The sequence below is a fragment of the Benincasa hispida genome, chromosome 3, assembly GCF_009727055.1.
Source record: "Benincasa hispida cultivar B227 chromosome 3, ASM972705v1, whole genome shotgun sequence".
In the NCBI taxonomy this organism is placed as follows: domain Eukaryota; kingdom Viridiplantae; phylum Streptophyta; class Magnoliopsida; order Cucurbitales; family Cucurbitaceae; genus Benincasa; species Benincasa hispida.
Genome location: NC_052351.1, coordinates 35,765,403 through 35,774,009, shown reverse-complemented (window position 1 = coordinate 35,774,009; position 8,607 = coordinate 35,765,403). Strand labels below are relative to the sequence as shown.

At 30.9% G+C, this 8,607-nt stretch overlaps 1 pseudogene; it reads left to right on the top strand.

Moving 5' to 3' along the window:
* Window positions 1-4,898: 4,898 nt before the first annotated feature.
* LOC120073546 lies at window positions 4,899-7,023 on the top strand (annotated as a pseudogene).
* Window positions 7,024-8,607: the final 1,584 nt, after the last annotated feature.

Genomic DNA, 8,607 nt, shown 5'->3' with positions numbered 1-8,607 from the left:
TTTGCATTCTATTATGAAAATCCAATAAAGATATCTATGACTATAGTCTGAATACTTTAACTTTATATGGTGACATAAACGGGATCAAGTTAATAGTATATAGCTTAAATGATCTAATAAGTATATGAATGAAATTGGGTATCTCATCCTAGTAACACTATTGGATGCGGCCCACTCTGTAGTTGTTACAAGAAGTTGTAAAGTGCTACAAACGACGTGATCTACAGATCATTCATGTTGAGACATGTGAGTGGGGGCATCATATGCAATGAGTTTGCATATAGACTAGACCACCAAAATAGTCACTTTTCTTTATAACGACCGTTTACTGTTAAAACTGACTATTTCTTTTATAAAGTAACCTAGGTTAACTCGATCTTAATCCTGAGCTAGCTATGAACTCCTGTTTGTTTGGGATTATCCTTTGATTTGCAAACAGTGAGAGTAGTCCAACAGCAATGCTTAATAAGCCTCCCATTTTGGGGATAAGACCGGATGAATATCTGGGGATATAGTCCTGCAAGATAGAATTCACTTCTACCCGATTTAGGGTTAGCAGATAGGTTGTTCTCTTAAGTACTGATTCCAGGTCTTGAACAATTTGGGTCCCGCCTTCTCATGATAGAGAAAGGATTTGATTCATAGGTGTTATGAATCAAAATTGTTCATTATAGGGTCAATGGGAACTTAAGGAACACGATGTATTCACAGAGGTAAAACGGTTAGATTAACCCAGCTGTGATTACGAACAATTTGTGAAGGATTGACTTACTAATTATGGTTAGATTAAGTGGACATAATATATCTACAGTGAGGGGAGTTCAACTCTGAGCTACAGTGGAGTGACCCATTAGTTAACGAATTGGGTTAATTCGGTCTAATGAGTTTAGCCAATTATTCTCGGATCGTTGGAGCCCATGATCTGTAGGTTCACGAGGTCCCCCTATTTACTCGTAAATGGATAAGCTTTAGAGTAGCTTGATAAGTTAATTTGAAATGTTCAAATTAGAATTAAACGAAATAGGAGAATTTTTATTTAAATATATGAGGATGGATTTGTGTAAAAATTAATTTAATATTTGATATTAAATTAATTAGAATTATTTAAATAATTAATTATTTATTTATTAAATAATTAATTTGTTAAATTAATTTAATAAAATTAATAATATTTTCAGTTTTGAAATCAAATTTGATTTATTGAAATCATTTGATTTTTGGAAAAATTGAAAAACTATAAAAATAACCCAAAATGGAAAAAGGGGTTTTTCCATTACCATCTTCTATTTGCTCACACAAAAACCACTTACCTTATCTTCAATTACTCCAAGCATGAGTTGCATCTCATACAGTGATCATCTTTGCATGTTCCCTGCATAAATAAAGAAGATTGGAGCGGAATTGAGGCATGCATTCAAGAAAATTTTAGAGAAAATTTCGGGTTGAAGAAAAAGTTCTTCAAATAGACTGCGCAGTGAGCTTCTCTCTAGTTTTCCGTCGGTTCAAGCTATTCTTGAGTCCAACAACTCATTGTAAAGCTCTAAGAGGATAGTGGGGAAGATCTTAATGTGGTTCACGATGAGTTTTGGAGAAGACAACTACTGAGGAACAAGATCTTGAAGAGTTCTACAAATGTATGACTACAAACCCTCTTATATTAGATGAGCATGCTTTAGTTTCTGCCAAAATTAATGAATTAAAATGCTTATTGATCCTTGTTGCTTCTGCTGCATGTTGATACACTCTTAAATAGACAACACCCGTGGAATATAATTTATATCAAACACAACCCATTTTCTCATACATATATCACTTGTCAACTACCTCACAACATTCAAGTCAAATAATAAACCTCATACTCTAGGAAAAATTAACTAAGCATTAATTCAACCACCTCAACACACGTTTCCACCCAAATAATGACATTGTGATCTCCAATAAAACACTTCATATGCCCTAAATTTATTAATTATTCCTACCTTTTAGATTTTTCACATCTCCAAACACTTCGTCCATGTCCTCTTTCTCATGAAAGATATATACATCCGCATTCCCTACGACCCTTGTACTCTAAGTTAAACTTGTTGTGGTCAAAACGCATCATAACATTTTCAATTCAATTTTAAAGTTCAACAATGCACCATAATTTTTCCTCCAACCACTCGCGTTGCCTCTGCCAACAACCTCCCACCATATTCAAACTCCCAATATAATCAAAGCAAACTTTCAATCATAATATGTATATTCAATAACAATAACAATAACAAAATTAATATGTATATTCAATAACAATAACAATAATAATAACAAAATTAATATGTATATTCAAAACAATAACAAAACAAATATTGGATTTTGATTTTAATTATGCCACCAAAACAATCAAAGCAAACTTTCAATCACAAAATGTATATTCAATAACAGTAACAATAACAAAATTAATATGTATATTCAATAACAATAACAACAACAAAATTAATATTCAAAATAATAACAAAACAAATATTGGATTTTGATTTTGATTATGCCACCAAAACAATCAAAGCAAACTTTCAATCACAATATGTATATTCAAGAACTAAAACTTGTTTTCTTGCTATTTTTTTATCTTATATTATCCAAAAAACAAAGATGAAAGAAATATTTTAAGAGAGAAAATTTTCAAATTACCTTTTAGGGATTTTTTATCGGCGGAAAATGACGGCGGAAGGCGGTGAACGACGGGAGAGGCGAACGATCGGGAGTAACGAACGGCGGGAGCGGCGATTACCTACTAGGGTTTCAAATTGGGGAAGAAGAAAGGCAATTAATCTATCTTCTGCCTAATTTGGATTTTATACCAGATCTCCCGATGGTTATCGAGGGTTGTCGGGAGTTTCTAAGGAACTCCCGACGAATAAATAACTCGTCGAGATTTATAGTAACTCTCGACGGGTAATGTCCCACCGTCGGGAGATTGGAAACTATCTCCCGACGAATAGTATACGTCGTCAGAAGTTCTCCATAACTCCCGACGGGTCCCTTACATGGTCGAGAGAGACCCTATCTCCCAACGGGGATGATTATGCATCGGAAGACCTCTTTTTTTGTATTATCTTTTAAGATTGAAGGTTAAGATCTTCTACTTCATTTGCTGTTTTGAAAAAAGAAATAGTTGTTATATAAAAATATATATTTCTTTGAGTTCAAATACATATGGGAAAAATTAAAACCACCTTCTAAAATGGTAATTAGTGTCTTGGATTATGAACAAAATTAAATCTTTTACATCATTAGAACCTGAATTAAAAAAGGTACATGCTCTTTAATATATTTAAGGTTCGTAACCATTTAATTTTTTATAAAACTATTTCCTACACAAAAAAACAAAAGTCACTTTTTTTTTTTTTTTTAAGTTTCAAAACTTAATTTGGTTTTTGAAAACATCTATAGAAAGTAGAAAAACAATGTAAAAAAATTTAGAGGTGAAAAAGGTTTATAGGCTTTCAAAAAACTAAAAGCCATAAACCAAATGTATAGCAAATGAGGCCTAAATAATTACTAATTATACTACTAGAAGTTTCAAGAGACTGAATTCTTTTAAGTTACTTATTTTTTAGTACAGTGCCACGTGAATGATTCGAGCAACAAAAACATCTTGGTTGCTAACACATCTATATATCAGTTAAGTTATACTTGTTTTAATAAGTTCCAAGCTTTGAAAATAAATAAATAAATGTTCTACATGTCAATATCAACATTTTTTTTTAAAAAAAAAGGAAAAATTCTAAATAAACTGAAAAAAAACAACTCCAATCAATTCAATCTAAATGAATGATTGAGTTGGATTGAGGCCACATTTACATCGGTTAAAAGGTAATCCATCAATGGTAATATATAAAATGGGTCTCAATTGATTACTTTTGTTATCATTTACCTGTTTTTCATAATTGTAATGAGATATGGGGTCGCCTTAAAATTTGTAATCAAATTATGTAATCTAATCGAGGAATGAAGGGTGTTCATTCTAATTGTGGTTGAAAATTATAGTGCCCAGTTCTGTTATCGTTACAAATATTATTACGGTAATAGTATGAAATTATGATTTTTTCACATTTATATTTACCGTTATCATTAGGGTCAAGCAATAACAATAAAGTGACCGTAATGAGAATAGTAAGAGTAAAATATGACAGATTAAAAAGCAATCTAATCATGTTTATGATTCAGGCCTATGACGATTCATCAATCAATGAAGTCTTATTCCGATTATACCAATTTTTACTATAATTTGATAAACTTAACTTGAATTCATTTGTCTCATAAGAGTCGTTTGAGTAGTTACTTTTTCTTTTAACTCAAATAATTGAATTTCGATCTAAAATGAGCTTCAAATCGATTGAACCTAACCGATAAACATCCATTAGAATATAAAGAAACAACAAGAGAAGAAAAAGAAGAGTTACAATGATGAATCCAAGCCAATGTACAATAGAGATAATGTATTATAATTATTAAGTACTTAAATTAATATTTACATACCCAAACAAAATTTATATACGAAATAGAATAATTATAAAACCAAAACATTCGAAACATATATAGATTAATTAAAAGCTCGATAATATTAATTAATTACCGACTAGTTTCAAGAACCTACCAGAAACGAAACGAAACGAAACAAAGCCACCCCCTATCTGTGAGTGACAGTGAGGTCACAAAAAGCAAAAGAAAATACCAGAAAATGGGGTGGCAAAAAATCGTCATTAATACTTTTCATTATCACGAAATTTCCAGTCTTCACTTCTTCTTCTCCCACACATTATAAATACATATTTTCATTACTCTGTTTTCCATCATCAATCAGCAAATTCTCCTCTATTTTTTACAGTCAAATTTGAAATTGTTGATTTAGAGATATGTCGAAGGATATTGAAGCTGGAGGGCGTGGTGGGTTCAGTGGGAAGGATTACGAAGACCCGCCGCCGGCCCCATTGATCGACACCCAGGAGTTTGCTTAGTGGTCATTTTACAGAGCTATTATAGCAGAGTTTGTTGCTACTCTGTTGTTCTTGTATGTTATTGTTCTTACTGTGATTGGGTATAAAGTTCAGAGTGATGATAAGAATGTAGGCGAGATTTGTGGTGGTGTTGGCATTTTGGGCATTGCTTGGGCCTTTGGTGGAATGATTTTTGTTCTTGTTTACTGCACCGCCGGGATTTCTGGTGAGTTTCCCGAAAGAATATCACCTCTTTCATTTTAGTCTCTGTTTCTTAGTGTCCGTTGTTATTTACAAAAACTTTACATATAAATTTTATACCCAATCAAAATATTTTAATTAAAAATCTTTACCTACACTAAATTAAGTGTCATGTTAAATGGAAAAAAACAAGATATGAAAATGAAGGGAATAAAGTGATCCCTTTCAAAAATACAATGACAAAATGAACTCATATATAGATCAAAGTAAATCGGTACAGAAAGTATTGAGATCAAATTAATATTTAAATCTTAATTAAATGAAAGAATCTAAGAGATTAATTTAAGATTAATTTTTAAATTTAACCTTCAACTGAGTTTGTATCAAGTCTCAAAAGTGTCTAGCAGGTTATTCAAAATTGTGTCAAAAAGATATTTGACAAATTTGAAAATTTTTAAAACTAATTCATTTATTAGATATAATTTTCTTTCTAATAAAATTCCTAACTTTTCAATTTCGTCTGGTAGATTCATGATCTTATAAAATTAAAAAAATTTAGGCTTATTTGATAACAATTTCTTTTAGTTTTTTATATTTGAAAATTAAACCTATTTTTCTCTTCTTTTTTTTTAATAATAGTTTGTTATCTTTCTTAAGCGTAAGAGTAGTATTCTTAGTCAAATTTTAAAAACAATAACGAATTTTTAAAAACTATATTTTTTTTTCAAATTTTGGTTTGGTTTTAAAAAATGGGTGGAAAATTAATAACAACAAAGATTTCTAAAAGGGTAAGAAGTATTGATAAGTTTAATTAGAAAAATAAAAATCAAATAACTATCAAATGGGATCTAAATGATTATCAAATGAACTTAACCAGACACTAAATCGGATTAAATTAATAATTTTAAAAATTTAGAAATGAATTAGATAAATCAATTCCTATGTTGAAAGATTAAATTTGAAATTTAACCTTAAATCTAATGTTGTTCCTCATATGGTTTGACAATTGGGATGTGGCAGGGGGACATATAAATCCAGCGGTGACTTTTGGACTATTTCTAGCACGGAAGGTGTCACTGGTGAGAGCCATATTGTACATGGGCGCTCAGAGTTTGGGTGCCATTTTGTGCTGTGCCTTGGTGAAGGCATTCCAAAACGCTCACTACAATAAGTACGGTGGTGGAGCCAACCGCTCGCCGACGGCTACAACAGTGGCACTGGTTTAGCTGTCGAGATCATCGGATATTCGTTCTCGTTTTATACTGTCTTTTTTGTTACCGATCCCAAGAGAAATGTTAGAGACTCCCATGTCCCCATAAGTTTAATATCCATACTATTCAATATTAATTAGATGGGAATGACATTACAAATAGAATTAATATTTTTTTTTTTTATGGTTTGAATATGAAAGGTTTTGCACCACTCCCAATTGGGTTTGCGGTGTTCATGGTTCACTTGGCCACGATTCCGATCACCGGCACCGGCATCAACCCGGCTAGAAGCTTTGGAGCTGCAGTTGTGTTCAACAAATCCAAGCCATGGGATGATCAAGTATGTATATATGAAAAAACCAATTTAATTTCCTCTTCATTCTAAATTCCAAAAGTATTATTTAGTCTAATGTTAATTTGTTTGTGGTTTTGAACAGTGGATATTTTGGGTTGGACCTTTCATTGGAGCTGCCATAGCTGCCATTTATCACCAATTCATATTAAGAGCAGGAGCAGCCAAAGCTTTAGGATCATTCTCAAGCTCTTTGATTAAGTCCACATTTAATCAAAATTTAATGATCGTTGTGTTAATTAATTGGCAAAAATGCCGATTTGGTTTGTGGTCTGCATAAAAGGGCATTGCCTTTTTATTTTCTATGCCATATCTACTTTCTTCTTTTTTTTTTCTCTCTCGTGTTCACTCTGTTCTGATGTAATATTGTGAGATCTTGTGTTGTTTATAAATTGTGAATGTATCGTCTTTTGAAATTTTATCAATAAATTTGCATTTTTAAAATATCAAAAGAGATTTTTCGTAAATATGGAATCATCAATTGATGATAGTTGATATCTTTATCTATTGAGACGCATTTAAAGATTTCGTTTAGATATTTGGGATGTAAAATAAATGTTATTTTTTTGAATTAATGTATTTCTTAAAGAAATATGCATCTAGAAAAAGAATGGTGAGAGATTCTAGAGAGATAGGGTGTGCAAATGAAGATTAATTAAAAAAACAGAAGTTATCTTCAAGAAACTTGTGCAATAAAGTGTAATAATTGAAATTAGAAAAAGCAAGCGAATCTACAAAACCCTTCAAATTGTATCTGATTAAACTCATGTATTGTAGACATTCTCTCATTTCCACCCCCAAGCATTTTATTTATTTTCCATTTATCAAAAAAATCTCATGACGCAATGATGGAATTTATATTATGTTTACTGAATCACATGAAATTTGACCTAACTTCATAGGTGTAATAGATGTAATGCATGAAATACATATGAACGTAAGAATAAAGAAACTTTGAGTACATAAATAATTGAGATGAAGTAATATGTGAAGAAAAGTCAAAAGAGAGAAATTAGGTAAAGAAACTCTAGTAATTAAATAAATAAATAAATAAATAAAGCAATACTTGGAGATGCACAATTGTAATTTTACACATAAAAATAAATTATATAAAAACATTAAAATATTTTATAAATAGAAGTAAGAAGATTTTACCACATCACAAGTTATGATGTGTCAGTTAAGTGTGATGCAAAAAGATAGATATATTGTAATGCAGTTAAGTATTTTTTTTAAAATAAAACTTTGTATTATAGGAATGTTTAATAACTCAACAATCGAATAATCGACTACCCTACTATCATTTATACACATATAAGTTAGGCCGACTTAAGATTTACCTTTTTCCTCTCATGATTTGGACTATCAAATAATTGTCTTCTCAATCCTCGGTATTGGATTGTGGGTGTGTGAAATGTACACCCTTGGCCAATTTAGGTCAAGGTCGAGAGTGGTTCTTATGGGTGTTGCTTATGGTTCACTTGACTTAAGGCCGATTGAGATCTTAGGCTAGGTACTTCAGTCGAATATAACCTTGGAATAATTAGGTATATGACACTAATTACACTATCATTTGAAAAAATAGCAAAAGGCAAGATCCTTTTGAATTATAGCAAAACACATGAATGTCACATTAGTCCAATTTTCTGAAATCTTAAAATGCTCTCATTTTCTTTTTAATTGCAGTGTAATTAATTCGACATCTTTATTAATGAAACTGTAATTAATTGCTCAATTATATATCCGATCAAACTTTCAAGTCAACTAAAATCATCATTTCAAGCGGATAATTTGTCATAAATCTCGTAATTAATAGTTGTTTTGAATTTTTTAATCTTGTACATCAACTTATTTTCAAATCTTG